Source organism: Peromyscus eremicus, chromosome 10 (genome assembly GCF_949786415.1).
Source record: "Peromyscus eremicus chromosome 10, PerEre_H2_v1, whole genome shotgun sequence".
Lineage (NCBI taxonomy): Eukaryota > Metazoa > Chordata > Mammalia > Rodentia > Cricetidae > Peromyscus > Peromyscus eremicus.
Window position 1 is genome coordinate 19,444,496 of NC_081426.1, and position 22,360 is coordinate 19,466,855.

The following is a 22,360-nucleotide window of genomic DNA, read 5'->3' on the forward strand; positions in this document are numbered from 1 at the left end:
AAGGAGTCATGCTGCTTACAAAGTTCACATTTTTAAACAATCTAAGGGCAGATGCTAGATATTATTAAACTTTGTTCATTGAACAATACATCAACTCGCAATCCACAAAGAGTAAAACAATCACTAATGAAAATTCCCTTTCTTCTCTCATTGTTTCTCACAAAGGGACTCTACATTTCTTGAATAGATCATGATTGAAGTAGAAGATACGTCACACTGTACCCCATAATTACATATAAAATACTATGTGTAATTAAAGCTAAAACATATTCATAAAGAATTTCCATACATACATATTTATATGTGTAATACATGGATGTGTGCATGAGTGCATACTTATGCATGCATGTATATATACATACACGTGTACAATAGGATCCTGGATGTTATCTGGAATACATAGCTCACAGCTCTTGGAACCATATGCACCTTCTGTGATGTGCTTTGCTGCTCGTCTTTTCTGGGTCCTTTCATTTTAGAAAATTATGCTTTTATTGGCAACTGATTGTCCAATTTCTCTATTGTTCGATCCTGGTGGCAATCTCATCCTTTCTCCATTCCTTTGTGTTGCTTTAATATATCTTTTATGAACTTTATGCCTGGGTCCTGGCTTTATTTCTAGTCCATTCATTTTCTAGGTCCCCCAAGCCTAACAGCTCCTACCTCTGGAGGGCCTACATTTCACCTTGCTTCCATTAGCCCTACTCTGAGGGAGTTCTGCCAGTGCTAGTAGTTCAATGTACATTGCAGAGCATAGACATATTCTCATGAGTTCCTTTATTGTTTCAGAACGCTTTGGTTCTCTGACTATAATCTTACCATCAGAAGGAAGTCTAGAAGTATGCAAACTTGAAGATTCACAGTGATTCACCCACCAGAGACTTCTAAGGCAATCTCACCAGAACCAGATTAGATATCCAAAACAGAACCTGCTAAGACATATCTGTGGCCAGACTCTAATTTCACCCTTCCCTTCATCTGCCTTCAGTTTCCTTCATCATATATACCAGTAGTGAGAGGACTCAGTAAGGGAGCTAGAAACAGTCATGCTACTGACTGTTTCCTGAAGGAGATGTGGAAGCAATTTCCATGGTGACAGGCTCATTATTAGCATGAATGGTCACGAGAAAGATGGGAAAAGACCTGAACAGACATCTTAAAAACCCAGACGTGTATCTAGTAAATCCACAGGGAAGTCTACAGTGCCACTGGTGAAGAGAGAAGTGAAAGTCAAGAGCATGACAGATTGGGGGTTTAGAATCCTTCAGTAGATCCAGATAGAGACTTCATATTTCTCTTCTGGAGAGCACAGACAAATACTAGTGAAAGAATATTGACATTTTTTTCCTAGGAAGCAGCTGGATCTTGTTTCCTAAAGAAAAATATGTTTATGCCCTGAAACCTTCACAGTTCTGCTGTCTGGATATTCTTGAAGGAAATGTGTGCATGTTTACAAAAGAAAAGATCAAAGACATTCACAGCATCCTTATTTACGAGAGTGAAACCTAGCAATGATCAGGTGTCTATCACCTGCAGAGTGGACTTTTTAGCTATTATATATTTCCAAGATAGATAAGCCATCAGCAATTCAAACAGGTACATGCTAACAGAATGTGAAACTATGGAGGATCCATCCCAACTCTGCAGCAATGGAAAACACCTAAAGATAAAACATGGTATGGTATCTGACATATAGATATTTAAATTATACACATTTTTGTGCTTGTGTATATATGTATTATATATGTCTATGCATATACATATATATGTGTATACATACATGTATAGATCATCAGATATAGACAAGTTAGAATAGGTTTCTATTGCTGTGAAGAGACACCATGATCATGGTAACTCTTATAAAGAAAGAATAATTAACTGGGGTAGCTTACATTTTCAGAGGTTTAGTCCATTATCATCATGGTGTGACATGGTGGAGTACAGATGGAGCTGAGAGTCCTACATTTTAATTTGTAGGCAACAGGAAGTGGTCTGTCTCATTGAATGTGGCTTGAGCATATATGAGACCTCAAAGCCTGCCTCCACAGTGACACACTTCCTCCAACAAGGCCACACCCACTTCAACAAAGCCACACCTTCTAATAGTGCCACTCCCTTTGGGGACCATTTTCTTTCAAACCACCACAGTATCCTTTATCTGAAATAATGGAAACCAGGAATGTTTAGATTTCAGGACTTTTTAGATTTCATATTTTCATATACAAGAAGATATGTCATGGGGATATATATTATTTACATATGATACATAATATATCTAAAATATATCACATCAAACATGAAATTAATTTATTCTTCCTATACATATTATACAATAGCTAGAAGATAATTTTATAAAAACAACTTTAGTAATTTCGGGTATAAAAGAAATTTTCATGTTATAAAATTTTCTACTTGTGTCATGTTGGGGTTCTAAAAGTTTCATATTTCAGAACATTTTGGATTTGGGATTTTCAGATTAGAAATGTTCAGTGTATGGGTACATGTATTTATATATGTATATATATATATATTGATAATTTAGAAATAAAAAAATTATATCAAATATATAAAAAATGAGAAAAAAAAGGAACTATGGACATGACATTCAGAATCTGTCATCTGGGAATGTAGAAGGGAGGAAAATGGGAGGAACTATGTTATGATCAATATGGTTTATAGTCAAGGTGTCAAGTCCTGGGTTTGGTTTGAGGTAGCTGGAGATGCCCGGGCCTTCATATTTTATTCCAGTAAGTAATTGCATTAGTCAGGTTTGTATAACTGAAACAAAATCCCTGAGAAATTACTAGTAATGTTATAAAGTGAGAAGATTAACTTAGTTTACAGAATTGAATGTCTAAATTCATGTGATATCATTCATGGTGTGCCTACTTCTCTATCACCACATGACACAGATGACAATGTTGGGGAGTGCAGGTGGGAGGAAAACGCCCAGATCTCTATCTAACCCGAGCAGTGAGAAAGACAAAAGAGGGTGGTCAGCACCACACAGTCCATTCTGAAGACATGTATAGAATGGTCTAAGATCTTTGCATTAGCTACCATCTCCTCAATATCTGTGGTCCTTTCCTACACTGCAGCTCAGGAAATCAAGCTTATACATATGGACCTTTGGGCAACATTGGAATCATGACTAAACCATGATGGCTACTAAGTGGTCACATGGAAACAGGGGGTATGTCAGGAGTTCAGGATTATGATCCATCTTTTCCCATGCAAACTCCCTGGAGAAACTACAGAAGACCCACTCAAAGGAAAACCAGAAGCAGAGCCAACAAACTGAAGACTAAGTTCTCTTCTCTGAAGGTTAAATTAGATGATATTTGTAAACTTTGTGCCACTGTGCCAGGCTCCCAGGGTGAGAACCTTGCTTCTGCATGAGACAGGATGGAGTTGTCTCTTCCAATCTTTGGCCATCTGTTTGGGCAGATTGGGCACAACATTAGGGGATGGGGAGATGGGCATTTGGGGCTGAGCAAGGTCATGTGGGGTCATGCTGGGCTTGGGCACAGTAGTCCTGGTGTTAGATGGGGCAGGTCTAGAATATACAGGCCAGGAGCAGCAACAGGATGTTAGCAAGACATGGAGACAGTGGTCAGAGAAGATGCAAAACATGTGAGAGCTGGCATCTATGGAGGCAATTGCATAGTAGATGTGAAACAAGTGGGAGATGGAGTCCAGTTGTGTGAGGGGCAGAAATGAGAGCCAAGGAGTGCGAGGACAGAAACACAGCATAGGATGGGCCCAGAGCCAGAGACCATTCTGCTAGTTACTGCTGTGTAGCCTGTAGTGAATTAATTAACTTTTCTGTGTTTTAATCTTCCTTCATATAAAATATAGTATAAAAAGATAACATAATTTACATATTGAAATAAAATAAGGTAAACATCAGCATTAAAAGTTAACAGATGCAAAGCACGTATACCCTATTCATACTATGCAGAAGAAATGATCAGATGCTAGAAATGATTATTATTAAAATTGTTATAAATTCTGAATCCTTGTTTTATGCAATGACCTACCAGCAAATTTAGGAGCTGGATTGCCTGGTTTGGGAAGATGTGCAGCTTCAGCAAAGGCCCTTGGCTGGTGTGCCTTAATCTTGCAGACTCTTTCCTAGGGTGTTTACTGTATTTTGGCTTGTTAGGGTCCCTGTCTTGGAAGCTTGGTCCCCATGTAGTAGTGTGAAAGGTGGTGCTACATCCAAGTGATGGGGCATAGGGCAGGGTAGATAGGTGAATAGGGACAGGTTGCTTAAGGAAGCCTAGTAGGACTCCTGAGGGAGCTGATTCCTCGGACTGCAATTAGTTATGAATTGCACTACTGGTTAGACATGGTGACACACAACTGTAATCCCAACATTCCAGGGACTGAGGCAGAAGGATTATGATTTGGAAGCCAGACTGGGATAGATGGTAGTATTCTATTCTGATAGTGATGATGATGATGATGATGATGATGATGATGATGATGATGACAATGTCAGTAATAAAAGCAAGAAAGAGCAAGGCACCTCCCCCCACACTTTCTGGCTTCCTCTCTGTGTAGTCTCTGTCACAAGGATTCCTCTCAAGATAATGTCTCCTGTCCTGTGATGCAGCCAAGAGACCTTCACCAGAGACAAACTAAAGGGACTACCTGATGTTGAGATTGGCTTCAAAGCTAAACAAGCCTTTTTTGTTTCTAAGGCACCTAGATTTTCCATTTCATTATAGCAATGGAAAACAAGCCAATGCAGTGCTGGTGAGCTGAAGTTTGATATTAATGAGACTTGGATCTCTGACAGCTTAACTACCCTGAGTTTTCACTCTAATCTTCAAAGCTGAAAGAGCACAATCCACTTTCAGAACATCTTCAAACAGTGAATCCATAACACAGGCATCCCCTACCTTTTATGTTTGTACTGTACCATTACCATAAATCTATGAGCTGAAGCTGTGCAAAGCAATCTGAACACGACTCAGAAATTGTGATTATTTCATGGCATCAGAACTTTTTTAATGCTAAAAACATCTGCACTCAATTTCAGGTGTATAGGAAAATAAAAGTGGTAAGACTTGCATTATTTAGTAAATTGTACTTTAAAACATCAGCTCCTTTCAAGGTTATTGTGGTTTCTTTGTTGGAAACTTATCAAAAGCTTTTTCAACACTGTTCTTCTTTCCGTGTCTGACTTAGAATTCAGCGGGACCTTGGCAAATTGCCATAGTCCTACCTCACAGTCTTGGCTCAACTGCCCACTTTCTGTCTTCTGTGCTCTCTGAGCTGTCAGGGTTCCTTTAGTGGATATCTTCGCCTGACTCAGACCTAGGACCGAAAGTCATTTTGTCACAAACATGGGCCAACAATCATACTAAACTGACTTAACAGAATTCTCACGGCTACACATCTAAGGCCTCAGACCCCTGAGGTCCACATTTCACCTGCCAGCAGTCTCCTCTCCTCAGCTTACATTTGATTCAATTTCACTTATTGATTGGTTTCCCTTTCTTTTCATCTCTTTCCTCTTTGATGAACTCCTTCCTTTGATTTCCGTATCAGTCACTTGGGCATCACTCAGACATTACACCTGACACAGACAGCTGAAGAGAGAAGAGGAAGGATACGTTTTTGCCTCACAGCTTCTGATGGATTTCAGTCCATCACGATGAGCAGGGTATGGCATTGGAGCTCCATCACTGGAAGCAGAGGTGTAGAGAAGCTGCAGCCTTTGTCGTGGAGGATCAGACCTGGTACAGAGCACAGGTACAGACCAAGAGAGGACATAGCCTTCAGAACCATCTCTGATGACCCACTTCTTCCAGGCAAGCCCCGTAGCCTAAAGGCTTTTCAGTCTTCAAAATAGCACTGTAGCGGGAACCAAATACTCAAAACATGAGCTCATGAGGTTGTTACAGGTTCTAACCACAACAATTACTAATATTGATAAAAATGTTTTGTCAGTTCTTTATGGGAACCAGACATGCTCTTCTGTCTGTGCATCAAAGATATTTGTCAAATGATCAAAACAAGCATACAAACACAAAGAAAAACTTGGATGTGATTATTGATGCCTTGCATAGGCATTTGGAAGAGCTTTATGTCTCAGGACACATGTGTAAATTGTCCTCTTGGCACCAAGCCAGTGGTTTGTTGTCTGCGTAGGGTGGTATACTCGAATTTCAGGCCTTCTAGCCAACCTTACTTTTGTGCATATTTGTGAGACTGGGTTAGGTGGTTTTGTTCCTTGATGTAACATGGAGATTTGAATGAAATTGTCTCTCCTAGCTCATGTATTTGATTGATTAGTTCCCCATTTTGTTATCTGAGGAGATTGTGGAACTTTGGTGACACAGAGCCTGGCTGAAGGAATAATGTCACTAGGGACAGGCTTTGAGTATTTACAGTCCCATCCCACTTTCAATGTTCTCTCTTTGTTGTCTGCTTGAGGTTGAGGTACGATTGCTCAGTTTCCTTTTCTGGCTGTCTGTTGCCATGCCTCCCTACCATGATGGATTGTCTCTCTCTCTCTGGAACCATAAACCCAAATAAAGTCTCGTTTGTTAAGTTGCTTTTGGTCATGGTACTTGATGACAGCAACAGAAAAGTAAGTAATACATATTGTTATCTGAGATCTCATAGAAGCCTCTGCTGATGTCTCCTTTTGGAGATAAAGAGGAGAGAAACACCTTGGAAACATTTTTTTCTGCATCCCAATTCTCCACTGAGTACTTTTCCACTCCTTGCCTTCCCTCCGAAACAGTAAAGTCATAGGAGCTAGTGCAGACATCCTAGAGTGAGATGAACCTCCCTTATGTCTATGCTGGTCTGCTTGATACTTTCCTTCAGGGGGAAGGAAGAGAGAGGAGTTGTTTCATATTAAGTGCTTGTGATTAATCAATCACTTAATAAGTTCTGATCTGACTAGTGACTTACACTGGCTACTACAGCTTCTCACAGCTCAGTTCTTTCTCCAGTGATGCTGAGCTTGGGACATGAATGTCATAATAGCAGATAAACAGAGATCATTGAGAGACTGGAAGAAGTGATGTCAAGTGAAGTCAATAATCATCATGCACATTTCCTTCTTACATGAGGGATTGTTGGATGGAGAGTTAAAAGTGGTGATTCAACTGTATATAAGGACTCATGATGAACATACCGTAGCAACTGAATCAGCACTGTTGGAGTATTGTTTTAATTACAGTAATTGAAACTTGTGCATAAGTGAAGATTATTTTCTACCTATATCTTTTCTGTCAGCACCCATTGTCTTCTCACCTTAAGTCTCTAGGCAAATGCTGGCCCATGTCATGGTGAGGTATCCAGCTGAGAATAATGCTTTTATCTTAGGTGAACAATGTGCCAGATGGACTGCCAGTGAGGAATGCAGGCTTAGCACAAGTGCATTTGCCCAAAAGGGAGAGGAAAGCTCTAGGTAGGCATCATGGTTGACTGGCCTTGCCAAGCTCTCCATCCACTCCCTTAGCTCAGCATTCAGCATCCAGACTATTAACTTTGAGGCCTGGGTATGTGTGATGCTGTTTCTGTGACTCACAATAGAGTACCATGGCAGCATGGCACACAGAGGTTGCTACAGCCCCTCACACCCATTGCCACCTTCTACAGTTTTTAATGAATTTCAAAGTATAATCCTAGGTATTCCTTCACAGAGTGCACAGAAGTCATTGATTGACATTTTAAGTCTTTCATATTTTCAAATACAATTAATATTCACTACTTATGCCTTTAAGCACCCAGCTTATGCTAGGAATACTGCTAGTGTTATTTGCAAAAGTGTACTTGAGCAAGTTTTTTTTTTTTAATCTTTAAATTTCTTCAAATAGAACAATAATAAATCCATCTCCTGGGAATGGGGTGGAGTCAACATCAGTGGTGTTGGACAGTGTCAGAAACTGTTCCTGGAAGGTGGGGGTTCTATGGCTGTTTGCTATTATTAGCTCTCCCTTGGTCTGTGCCTCCCCTCACATCCTTGTATTACTCTGTGAGGTCTGTCTCAGGGCTTCCGGACACACTGTGTTTGATGGCTTCTACACTAAGCAGAACTGACATACACCCCTGAAGTGGAAAGAGGTATTGTAAAATTGGTTTGAAGTTAGCACTCAATGTCAACAGTGCACTGTTAAAGGAACATCTCCTTTGCAGCCAAGGAATCCTTTACTTTCATCTGGCTTCTCTGCCTCCTGCCCTCAGTGTGGATCAGTCTCTGAGGCAAGGAAAGCACCAATCATTTGCTTCAGCGAAGGCTGAGTGCAAGCTGCTGACAATGGCCTGTAAGCCTTGGAAGCATCCCCTCGGGGTCACCAACTCACAGCTCCCTGGTTGCTGTCAGCCTCCTCTGTTGGAGCCCCTGACTGACCTTGCCCACCTAAACAGCTGAGGCGCTGAACAGCTCCTCCAAGTCTGAACCACCACATGTGTCACGTTGAAGCAAATGTTTACTCAAGGTGGACCCAGGTCAGTTAATTGAAGCAGCAGTTCATGGGCTGCGTGTGGAAATGCCCCCTTTCTTCAGTGCAGTCTTGTCCAAGGTGCAGACGATACTGTCCAAGGTCCTGAAGCCACTCACGTGATAAACTGTTGCTCTTCTCCCCATTGCCTGGAACTCCTCGCACAAGAAGACTGTTTTTGAGGTCTCCCACTATTAATGTGTGGGGTTTTATATGTGATTTAAGCTTTAATAATGTTTCTTTTACATATGTGGGTGCCCTTGTGTTTGGGGCATAAATGTTCAGAATTGAGACTTCATCTTGGTGGATCTTTCCTGTGATGAGTATGTAATGCCCTTCTTGATCTCTTTTGATTGATTTTAGTTTGAAGTCTATTTTGCTGGATATCAGGATGGCTACACCCGCTTGTTTCTTAAGACCGTTTGATTGGAAAGTCTTTCCCCAGCCTTTTATTTTTAGGTAGTGTCTATCCCAGACTCAGAAAGACAAACATGGTATGTACTCACTCATAACAGGATACTAGATGTGGAACAAGGATGACTGGACTGCTACTCACATCACCAGGCAGGCTACCTGGAAAACAGGACCCCAAGAAAGACACAGGGATCGCCCAATGACAGAGAAATGGAATGAGATCTACATGAACAGCCTGGACATGAGTGGGGGTAGTGAAGGGCGAGGGTCGAGGGAAAGAGAGCTTGGGGGAGTGGGAGATCCCAGCTGGATCAACAACAGAGAGGGAGAACAAGGAATAGGAGACCATGGTAAATGAAGACCACATGAGAATAGGAAGAAACAAAGTGCTAGAGAGGCCCACAGAAATCCACAGAGATACCCCCACAACAGACTGCTGGCAATGGTCGAGAGACAGTCCGAACTGACCTACTCTGGTGATGGGATGGCCAAACACCCTAATTGTCGTGCTAGAAACCTCATCCAACTACTGAGGGATCTGGATGCAGAGATCCATGACTAGGCCCCAGGTGGATCTCTGGGAGTCCAATTAACGAGAATGAGCGAGAATTGTTGAGACCAAGGTCGGATAAAGCACAGAGACAAATAGCCAAACAAACGGAAACACATGAAATATGAACCAATGGCTGAGGGGTCACCAACTGGATCAGGCCCTCTGAGTGGGTGAGACAGTTGATTGGCCTGATCTGTTTGGGAGGCATCCAGGCAGTGGCACCGGGTCCTGTTCTCACTGCATGAGTCGGCTGTTTGAAACCTGGGGCCTATGCAGGGTCCCTTGGCTCGGCCTGGGAGGAGGGGACTGGACCTACCTGGACTGAGTCCACCAGGTTGATCTCAGTCTGTGGGGAAGGCTTTGCCCTGGAGGAGATTGGAATGGGGGGCGGGCTGGGGGGAAGGTGAGGGGGGCGGGAGGGGGGAGAACAAGGGAATCTGTGGCTGATATGTAGAACTTAATTGTATTGCAAAATAAAAATTTAAATAAATAAATAAATAAATAAATAAATAAATAAATAAATAAAAAGAAGACTGTTTTTATTTTTCTTCAAAACGCAAAGAAAATTCTCTGTCTAGAAACCTTGGTGTAGAGAAATGGTCATGGCAGGTAGGACGTGACAAGCTGTTCACAGTGCCAGAGCACAGGGAGAACAAAGAAATTGTTTACTTACTCTCTTCACTTTGGAGAAAAGCAGACTGTGGTCCGAGCACAGATGCGAAGTCAGTGTTCATCCCAGGGTGCTGACTGCTCTACATGGTGAATTATGTCAGCAGCAGCATCAAAGGTTGGCACTTGGTGTGTGGGGGAGCACTCTGCTTCCCACACTCACACAGCATTGTTTGCTGCAGGCAAATGCATGTTTTCAATCTCTGAGAAAGGAGCAATTATGTGTTATTTTACAAACTTAGCTTAACTAGGAAATTTTCCCCCACAAACCTCCCACTTGGGAAACACTGAGTCAGGGCAGTGCAAAGAGAGGGGCTCAGAAACAGGCTCACACCTGGTCACACCATTGACTGGCTGATTACTGCTTTTCTCTTAAAGCCAAGTGACGTGTCTAATTTGTAAGCAAGTCTTGTTTTCTGTTTTTGCAAAGAGATCATAAAATACTTTTGAGTTGCTTATATAGAAAACTAATTTTTGAAAGTATGGGGAAAGGAAGTGATGATGATTTATTAAAAGTAAAAGAAAATTCTTCCAAAAGTGTTCTGGGACAATTAGAGATCCACATGCACAGAATGTCTTTATGCTGATATGCAAAAACACCAAAAAAAAACAACAACAAAATAAAACCATAAAACCTCACTAAGATACCAGGAAAATATCCAGATGACCTTGTGGAGGTTAATGACTTCTAAAATATGGTATCAAAGGCTGGAACATTGCAGGAAATGTTGGTAATCGGGACCTCAAACAATTTTGCTCTGTGAAAGACACAGAAAATAAAGAGTTGGGTGTGGTGGCTTGTGTCTGTAATCCCAGCACTAAGGAGACAGAAGCAGGTGGAATGGCATAAGTTTGAGGGCAGTCTGGGCCACACAGCAAGTTCTAGGCTAATTTGGTCTAGGAGACCCTGTCTCAAACAAACAAACAAATAAAAGGGAGGGGAAAGGAAAATAAAAAGATAACCAGAGAGAAAATATTTGCAAATCATTATATCTATCTGATATAGAACTGTTGTTCAAAATTAAAATGCTTTTTTCAGACCCACCAGTAGAAGTTGGAATGGCTGCTGTGACCTACAATCTTGCTACTGGAAAGATTGTACAGAAGAATCACAAGTTCAAGGTCAGCCTTGGAAACGGAGGGAGTTCAGTGCTTACCAGTGCAACTTAGCAAAATGTTGTGTCAAAACTAAAATAAAATAAAGGGAAATGTGGGAGAGGTGGGGGTGGAGCTGAGGAAAAAGCTCAATACTAGAGTGCTTGCCCTGTGAGATCATGGTTCCACTCTCTAGTATTACAAAGAATTCACAATGCACAAAACAAAACAGTTAAAAAACAAACAAAAAACTATTAAAATAGAGACCAAAGAAAATATGGACAGTTTACAAAGATGATATACAGATGATAAGTGCATGAGAGATGTATGAGCACATGGACTTGCACACAATCCAAACAAACACCAGACAATACACACATGTATACCTCTCTTAGGTTGGATACCATTAGGGAACTGCAACATGCACTGAGACCGTAGCACACACTCAATGGACTAAAATTTTAACAAGGTTCCAGCATCTGTGGGGGATTCTATGCTGCAAAAGTGCTTCCTTCAGAGGTGGAGAGGCTGGGAATGGTTCAGCCACTCTGGGAGGAAGCTTAATAGCTCCTTACAAAACTATATGAAAAATCCAGATATCTATTATTTGATGGTTACCCAAAGGAGCTGAAAACTTATGAAATTGATATCTGAATATTTACAGCATGTCTACTCAGCATTGCCAAACCTTAGAAGGAACCAATATGAACACACAAGCATACAGCTACACAGTGGAATTTTTCAGATATAGAAAAGAAACAAGTGGTCATGCAGTAGAGAGACATGGGGACTATAAACACATATTACTAAGATGAAAAGAGAAATCACAGTAATACTGTTAAGACTGGAGATCCTAGAGACTCAGAAAGAATAAATAGATAGGACATAGGGAACTCTGAGTCAATGAAACTATTATACATGATCCTGTAATGGCAGATGAATGTTATCCTTCATGAAAATCCATCATGCAACACAATGAGGGAGCCTTAATATAAACTACGAATTTATTTAGTTATTATTATGTAACTACTAAGTATAATCAATAACATGTATTCTAAAATAATGTAAGACACAAATAATAGAAACTGAGGTGGGTGAGTTGGTAGATATATAGAAATACTCTATGCTTTCTGATCAATTCTTCCCCATCACTGATCCAAAAAGTGTGTACTTAAAATACAAATAAAAAAAATAGGTACTCAATTCACACAATGCATTGGTAAATTAGTGTCTTACGGTGTTACTGTTTTAAGTAAGTGAAATGACCCCCAGGCAGTAGGCCACGTGGAAGACCTCCTGTCACATGGAGAAGTCACATCCCTGGATACCCACATTTGTTCACTTAGTTACTTTATATACACTTTCTGATTTATTGTTTTTGTCTAGAAAAAAATAACAGCTAAAAAAACCTGAGTGCAGTTTATCTATAGTAGGAACTTCACTGCTGAGATTCAAACATAAGTCCCTTTGAGTTGCAGCCCATTGTACAACTGCCTCGTTTTTGACTCATCTGGCTGGTCCCTGCCTAGTAAAAATGGTGCTGCTAAAAGTGACAAATTTCACTTTCATTGAAAATTCATTGTTTTGGCATCCAATGGAGGAAAAGTTATGGAAGTCATTAAAGCCCATGAGGGAGGCTCCAGCTGCAATGCAGCAACATTTCTCCCACAATTCAACTGTCCCCATTTGCAAAGGACCCCAGGACAAGACACAAAGCACACAAATGGATATGAATGCCTCTAGCAGTGTTAGAGAACAGAGTGGACTCATGTTTGGCTAATTTTTATAGTTTTCAATTGTGTTCCAGAGCTACTCTAGATCTGATTGTCATGTCAGGCTCACCCCAGTCAGAATTCCAGCATCTGACTATGGGGGCAGGCAAATCCAGAGGCTGAGACAAAGTGGAGAGATTGCATCCATGCCCCTGTTTCTCCTTTTATCATATACCCCTGGACTATACCAGAAGATGAAAACTGTAGGGGATGTGTTGGGGAACCTCTGATTGGCTTCCTCACATTTATATTTTTGTCCATATCTTGTGTGATTCTTGTTTCTTCTCTCATATCCTTGTGCTTTCATGACCATGGCCCCACATGGCACCAACCCCTTTCCCCAACAATCATAAAGAGAAAACTTGATCTATACATGCATGCCTCACATCTCATACTTCACTACTAAACCCATCCTTTCTGTTTCTGATAACAATCTATAAATGAGATCACATGTAAAAACAAGGAGTTTACACTGAAACTTAAATAAATGACTCATAGGTCACCAGACAGCTCGAGTACATGCATGTACACACACACACACACACACACACACACACACACACACACACACACACTCACAGAGAGAGAGAGAGAGAGAGAGAGAGAGAGAGAGAGAGAGAGAGAGAGAGAAGAGAAAGAGAGAGAGAGAAGAGAAAGAGAGAGAGAGAGAAGAGAAAGAGAGAGAGAGAGAGAGAGAGAGAGAGAGAGAGAGAGAGAGAGAGAGAGAGAGAGAGAGAGCGAGCAAGACAGTCTAGTGTGGCAGAGGTCTCAGTTTATTGTGGTCCAAGCATCTGACCTCTGATGGTCTGAATTCACCTAACAGTCAATAGGGGTAGCTGGAGTTGTGAGCAAAATGACTTGTCTCAGATCATTCACGAAGATGAACAAGAACTCATCATACTGTGAGAAAGGAAAAGCATATTAAGGAGCTTGAGATTGTGTTGCTCAACAACAAACATGAGAAATGAAATTCCATGTTATCGCTTCAGTCATATGTGGGAATGGAGGTGAGACCAATATCTAAGTCTTCAGTCTGTTGAAGACAAGAGTTTGAAGGTGTGAAATCTTGGAAAAAATCACAGCGAGGGTTACAGAGGGAAAATGCCCCATATGATGCTTTTACAATTTGATTGATAAAGTGAACATAGACATGTCCACATAATGGAGCTCTTGGGAGCTTTAGAAAGCCTTGTTAGGTTTTGGACTAATCAGGCCATGCCCATCCACAGCAGCCTCTGAAAGAAATGACAAGTCTCCCACTGAGAGAGCCTACCTATGAATCTAGCCTTCCATAGAACTCCCCAGGTGTCTTGATTCTAGGAGAATAGCAGGTGCCCTAATTCTAATTTGTTCAAGGAAGTTTAGAACCCCAGGACACCAGACCCCAAGGCATCAGAGAACTTCTGACATAATAGGTAAGCTGCTGTAACTAAACATGCTCTTGCTCTCTACGTCTACATCCTTGGGGTCACACATTCTCTCTGCAGAATGCGGGACCCTCTCTTCTTGCCTGCCACCTTGGAAACAGAAACATACCGAAGACAAGCAATATTAGGCACCACTCAGCAAACACATAGTGTAGAGCCTCTCCCTCCCTCTGTCTCTTCAGAGCTTTTGCCTGTGTATCTAGGTCATTAACAATACTTCCTATTTCTGTAGAGAGCTGGAGTGGACCCCTCACTGTAGTGGTCAGCATGAATAAAGAATCTTCCCCACCTGAGATACTCCTAACTCTTTATCTTTATTGGATCAGATCCTCCTCCCTCGGTCCCCATTAACTCTGTGCTCACAGGATACTATAAATAGCTGGTGTAAACCAGCCATCTACAAAAGCTTGTTTGCATTCTCTATCATATAAATGCACTCCATTTACAGACAGGAAGCCTACCTATGTATCACCCACAACTCATAATTAATTTTAACTGCAGAACTTAATTGGTCATCATTGGTCATGCGTGACATAGACAAGAATGATTTCCATTGGAAAAATTTATAATCAATCACTCTGCCAACGTGACATTGACTGGTACAAGTACAAACCATTCCCCTTTGTATTTCATCAAGAATCTTACCTGGTAAAAGTTATAATTAAGAAGGCTGTGGACAGGAGATCAATTTGAGAGTAGTAATGTCAGAGATTATTAATAATGTCCCGTCACCTGTCATCTTGTTCCAATAGTCTTGGAGACCACTGAACATTAACTCCTTACTGATCATCAGTTTGGGGCCCTGTCTCCCCATTTTCCTGGTAACCTTAGAAAAGTAAACAGCGCATTGCTTCTCGTTAGGACTCTTGGCCAAAAGAATATAATACTGAGATATGTTGAGATATGATGTTCTTAGATAAGATGTTCTCATCAGCTTCAAAAATTAGAACATTTCATACCACTGTTGCCTCCTTTAAGAGTTAATAGAGCAGGGCTTGTCAACCAACTGGCCAAATTTCGACTCCCCCCCATGAAGGCCAGTTCACTTGAAGACATGCTAAGGAGACGGAGGAAATAACTACCCACTCAGTGAAGTAATGTAGCTGTCCTCCCAGAAACCGCACCCCTGTGCAGTCTTTGGCACAGCTTCCATCATGTGGCACCACAGTCTGCCTGCTATGTTGTGTTATTCAGAAAAGCATACATTTCCTTTCCCCTTTCTATCAGATACTGGCCAAAGCCTGGGGATGCTCTCCCAGGCACTATGAGCTTTCTGACTCTTCCTATGAAGCCTCCCACCTTCCATCATGCAGCTGCTTCCTGACACTAATTGCCAAGCCTCCTTGCTTTGTTGGACCTAAAGAAATAACTGTAGTTCTCTCTTCCCCTTGTATCTCTCTCTTTCCTGGCAGCTGCTGAGATTTACAACTTGTCTGTCTTGTTGTTTTTCTCTCAAACTGTAATAAAATTCTCTTTATTTCTTTCTGACTCTAATTCTCAATACTCTTATTAACGAGACTAAGACAACCCTGCTTTCCTAGTAATCACCAGAGGGTCTTTACTACCCAGCTCACTTGTATCTCATAAAAATGTATGTCAACTTTAGGCAAATAAGAAAGCACCTGGCGATGGGAGGAAGTGAGATATAGGCTTGTTATTGGACAAGGCAAGGACCATTTAGAAAGTGGGACCAAGTTTCTAGTAGCCTGTCAACCAACTCTCCTTTCCTTCCTCTGGATTTCCACCACATGTAACAACTTGCTATCAGAACAAGAGAACAAACAAACAAATAACAACCTCCCCAAACAAACAAAAGCCAAAGACAACAAACAAACAAAAATGCCAGCACCTCCCCCCTTTCCTAACTTGCTGTTTGTCAAACTGTTTTAATACTTCACAGAAAAGTAAGTAACATAACCTTGAACATCCCTGCTGGCTTTAAATAAGTCCTTGGCATGAAATTGCTTGTTTCGTAGAAGATGTTTTTGCTTTACTTTTTCTCATATACCCAGGCTTCTCATTTTTTAGCTCTTTCCACATGGGTATCGTCTCCAAATAGATACAGTCACTGTTTACTCAAATGGACTTGATAGATACAAAAAAGCTACCTCTGTGTTTGACCCATGGCTACTATTGACAAAGAACTGTTCTAAATCATCATTCAGTTTCTTTCTGTGGACTTTACTCAGCCATATAGATTTTCTACTTTTATTAGTTATGTTAAAACATCAAGAATTCTTTCTTGCTTTAAATGTACTTATTTTTTCTACCTTCATGGTTTCTTGTTTTTGTTATTTTCTTGTTATATTGTCTGAATCTCAGTGAGAACCCTAAGCTTTTATTATTTTCTGTTTCTTGAGTCACATTCTACTTGATCAATCAGGCTCTTTTCTTTTGGGTTGTTGATGCTCAAGGGAACAGTGCTCATGTTCTATGTAAATGCCTGGGTGGATCAGAATCCATGTGGCTTGTGGCATCACTGGCTTCTTCTTGATCATCCTCTCACAACACAACCCCCGCAGGTAGTCAGTCTAGTGACATCAATCTGTGGTCTCTGCCTCTAGCGTTCTTTCTGCATGTTCAAGTCTTGGGGTACAGTTCAGAGATCTCAGTGTGACTGTCTTGCTTGCTCCCATGTATGTTAGCCCCTGTTGGAGGTTATCATCATGAGAAAGCCAAGGAGTGGTTTGAATGACTCTACAACTTAGATAAATTAGTACTAAGAACAATCTTTCTAGTAAATGTGACCTAATAAGTTGGAAAGTGTGTAGATCCTCCTTCATATGGCTCTACTGTTCACATTTCTATCACTTTAGAAATCTTCATGTTAGATACATGTGAAAGAGGGTACCAAGTCAGGGGTGAGCATCTGTCCTAGTCAACCAGGGTTTCCATGATGATCCATCACAACCTGAGTGGCTCAGAGAGCAAGCCTCCTTTTCTCACTGTTCTGGAACTGAATGAAAAGGTCAAGTTCAAAATATTATTGTCGCCCTTCTTGTCTTGTAGACAGTTACTTTCTCACTCTATAGTTAAGAGAGGGTAAAGAGAGTAATAACCTCTCTCATATATTTTTATGAGCACTATCCTGTCATGAGAGCCTCACCCTCAAGATGTCACTCCATCCTAATCAGTTTCCAAAGGCCTCCTCCAAACACTATACATCGGGGCTTAGGGCCCCTACATACAGATTCAGTTCAAGGCAATGTCTAACATTCTTTTTTATTTGAGACAGGGTTGTTCAATGAACCAGAAGCTCATTGATTCTGCTACATTGGCTACGTCATGAGCTTCAGTGATCTTCTTGTCTCTACATCCCTAATGCTGAGGTACAGCTATATTGCCACCATTCTGGCCTTTTAGCACGGGTTCTGGGAATCTGAACTGAGATCCTGTCCTAGCAGGGCAAGCATGTTACCAACTTTTGTATCTCTAGACCCCAGGACAAGCTATTCTTTTTTAAGTGGTAGAAACAGACCTTTAATGTGTACTTTATGTTTATGTAAATTCGACATTCTTTTAAAGGTTTTCCCCCTTTGTTTCATCCGGATTTTGGGAACCTCAAAATGAACTTAAATTATTAAGAATGTTTCACTCTCTACAAACCTAAATTTACTGTCTTACATTTCCTGAATGGATTAGTAGGTTGTTCTAGAAGTTCAGTCCTGGTAATTTTTTCTCACCATGCTCCCTGATCTCTTCTCTACCCCAGTGAATGATGTTTTCAGTGATGCTTCATATGACTGAATCCAGAAGTATGGGCACTAGAAGGAAGATCCTGAAAGTACTCTTTCTCTAAATGTTTATTCTATCTATCTCTGCAGGCTGTGAGACCAACATAACCTATAATGCATAGCAGGGTCAGAAAAAGGCTTTGGCCAGTGGTTCTCAACCTAATGCTGCAATCCTTTAATACAGTTCCTTGTGTTGTGGTAACCCCAACCAGAAGATTATTTTTGTTTCTACTTCATAACTGTAATTTTGCTGCTGTTGTGAACCTTAATGGAACTATTTGATATGCAGGATATCTGATATGCAACACCAGTTAAAGGGCTATTTGACCTTCCATGGGGGTCACAACCCACAGGTTGAGAACCATTGCTCTCGATGGAGAAAGAAGGACTGGGCTAGCATCCTTCACTCATGCACCTCTCAGCTCTGTTTGCTGCAGCTCTAGAGTGTTCCCTTGCATGGTTTCACTTTGGTATCACAGTCATTTATCTGTATCTTTGAACCAGGCAAGCCCCCGTGTGTAACATTTGTGTGAAATGAAACTCTGCAGTGGAGGAACACCATGGATTTCCTGTGTGAGCCAGCTCCTGACACCAGTAATGTTTCTTTGGAGTCTTTCTATTTTTCCAAATTACTTCCACTCCTTTGATTCTGTGTGCTGGCTATGCCCCCTTCCACATAAACCTTCTTTCATAAGTTCTCATAAGCAAGTATCTGGAGTAAGACAGTCATTTAATGATTAAATTGCTCTCCTGTACAGTTTCCATTTGTTGCCTTGGAAATTGAACTAGACTAATTTCTTCTCAGGAGAAAAAATAATTAATAGTTCCAGTTTTCTTCTAACTATGAGAGATGTAATTTTTAAAAGAGCACATACAGTGAAGAGCACAATGTTTGAGAAGAACGAGTGAACTTTGTTGTTTTTATTCCTTTGTATCTGAAAGGCAGGAGGAGCACAGTGCTGGTGTAATATGTGTCTGTTTGGTAGCAGGAACTATGTAGGAACATGACCTCAATTTTGGTCACAGCATCTGTGAAGTAGCTATTAACATTTCCATTTTCCAGAGGAGGAAACAGGATCATAAAAGTCAAATAATTCAGACATAAATGAAGCAGGATTTGAAGAGGGTATGTGCGACTTCAAAACATGCTTGTTTCTATTTATCCTTGTCAAAACATACATTAATATGAGAACTTCTATAATTATGAAAACGTGAAAGCAAATAACACATTTTTACAAAAGCCTGTGTGAATTACAGTCTAGGGGCTTAGCAGAAGATAGAAACTTTAGCCTCTGAGTTCCAAATAATATTCTTTATGGGATGTGCTCATTTCCATGTTCTCAGCAGAAAGCTAGGCTCAGTGATAGCTTTTATGATCCTCTATAATCATTTAAGAGCTTTGTGATACTAGATTTTGTTTGGCTTGCTCCATGGGCAGGGTTAGGTGAGATAAAGAGTAAGGCCGAGCCTAGGGCATGGGGAGCCAATCTAGTGGTGGCGGGAGAGACCCGGCCCCTGAGCTGTTTGTGAGAGGTCTGTATACAGAGAATTGTGTGGAAAGATAGCTCTCTGTAGAGAGGTCTTTGTGAGTGTACATGCATAAGAAGTTCTGGCTGTATGGATGTATGTCTAAGGAAGTGAGTCTGTATGAATGTGTGTAAAAGCCTGTAAAAAGTTGAAATAAAGTCCAGTCTAAGAGAGACTTCCCAAGGCAGAGCCAGGTTCCAGACAAAATTTGTGTTGTCAAGAAAGGATAAAAATGCCACCTTTGGGGAAAACTATCTGGCAATAAGCAAAGTAATTACTCTGTTTCATTATGTACCCATAGACAAGTCCCTTATATCTTTTATTAATAATTTGTTCCACATCACACTGTGGGTAAGAACAGCTATTTAACTTGCCAGGATTCAAATTCAGGGAAGTTTACTTTGCAACTCATGCTCATTCCTCTGGTCCTGCTAGCCAAGTTCTTTGTCCTTAGGAGACCTATCCACTTCTCAAGAGAGGACTGAAGTTCATTCAATTGGAAGCAGAGGTCCTGTCTTGCTGTAAGGCCCCTTCCAGAGTACTTGTTCATGTCAGGTGAACAGATCTATGCTGAGGATTTCCGTACATGGGATGAAGTGGGCAAGGGCAAGGACTGGGGTTTGCATTAGATAATTGCTAGGGTTTCAATGCTAAGGCACACAGACTTAGCATTTGGAAGCTGAGTGCTATGATGAAGGGGGGCAGATGGGGCCCCTAGACTCACCAGAAGGAGCAGAAACATATTATCATGAAAAGTAAGGCTGTTTTAAGAGCCCCTTTCTGGCTCAGTTCCCAGGACAGAGCAGCTGAGATACAAATAGGTATCAGGGTGTCTACTAAGAAAGGCTCAGACTGCCAGAGAGGGTGCTACAAAGAATCAAGGTCCTCAATAAGCTTTTGACTAGTCTTCTTAATCTTCACATTGGCAAACTTGAAGATATGGAAACACCTCATCTTTGAGATCTTTATGTTCACCTGGAAGGATCTGGCATGCTCTCAGAATCCCTGCCTGCTCTGGCTTCCACCTGTCCTGCTGATCTTTGGTCATTTCTTTGGTGTGTCTTCTGAGTCCTTAATTTCACTCTGTGTTTTTTCATGATTGTTGGGCCTGCTGCCAGTGGCTTTCTTGGCCTCTTGATAGAATCATAGTTCTTTTTTTCTCACTGACCTCAGATAGACCTGACATACAGACTGGAGACGATGAGCAGATTCTTGCCTTTGTTTGTGGATGGGCTGAGGGCGCAGGAATGCACATTTGCACAAATGGATTATTTTCTAAAAACTTATCCAATTACAAAACAGCTGTAGGATGATCCTGGGGTTAGAAATAATCATACACATTTGCTGGGGGTACCGAGACAGCTTTCTTATCCATGCAAAGTGCCAGACTGGATGTCCAAAAGCCAGACACTAATTATAGTCCCACCAGCTCCCTCCTGAAGGCTGAATAAATTTAACTCTTCCATGTTCTGGCTGCCTTTTGCAAAACCAGTAAGACTCTGGATTTCTTTCCAGCAACTGAAGGGGCTGAGGGTCTATTTTATTCTCTCTTTTGGAGGGTGCATTTGTAAGAGTTTCTACTGCTGTGGTAAAGTACCACTACCAAAAACAACTTAGGGAGGAAAAAAGTTTATTTATCATACACTTCTAGATCACAATCCAGCAATGAAGTATGTAATGGAGGGAACTCAAGCCAGGAATCTGGAAGCAGGAATTGTTAGAAACCATGGAGGGTAATATTGCCCATAGTGGGCCCTTCCATATCAATCATTAATCAAGAAAGTACCTGACACAATTGCCTATAGGGCAAAATTTATTTATTTTTTATAAAATTTTTTTCTTATAATATATTTGGATCATATTCGTTCCTTTACCCCAACTCCACCTAGGAACTGAGATTCTTCCATCTCCATACTCACCCAATCAACTTCATGTTTATTCTTGTTCTATCTATCTATCTATCTATCTATCTATCTATCTATCTATCTATCATCTATCCATCCATCCATTCATCCATCCATCCACCATCCATCCATCCACCATCCATTCATCCATCCATTCATCCATCCATCTATCTATCTATCTATCTATCTATCTATCTATCTATCTATCTATCCATTTATCTATCTTTCAAACCAGTAAATCAAAACACACAAAAATCAAAGAGTTTGTTTTGTGTTGGCTACATACCTGAACATAGAGCCTACCCTGCAATGTGGTTAATATGCACAGGACCACTCCACTGAAGAAAACTAATATCCACTCCTCCTTACCTCCCAGTAGCTATCAATTAGAAATAGCTTCTAGTGCAGTTTTTGTGTCCACATCCCCTTCTCTCTGCTAGGACTTTGTCTGGCTTGAACCTGTGCTGATCTGTGTATCTGTCATAGTCTCTGAGAGTTCTTACATACATCAGTCCTGCTGTGTCTGAAGATACTGTTTCCTTGGAGTCATCCACTGCCTCTGGCTTTTACAGTCTTTCCTTCTCCTTGTCTGCATAGATCTTGGAGCCTTGAGGAGAGGTGATGGTTAAAGCATCCTAAGTAGGTATGAGTGGTCCAAAGTCTCTCACTTTCTCTGCTCATTGTCCAGTTATGGGTCTCTGTGTTAATTACCATAAAAAGCAAGAGAAGTATCTTTAAGGAGGGTTGAGAGATGTGTTGATCTATGGGTACAGTGCCATGTTACTAGGAGTCATTTT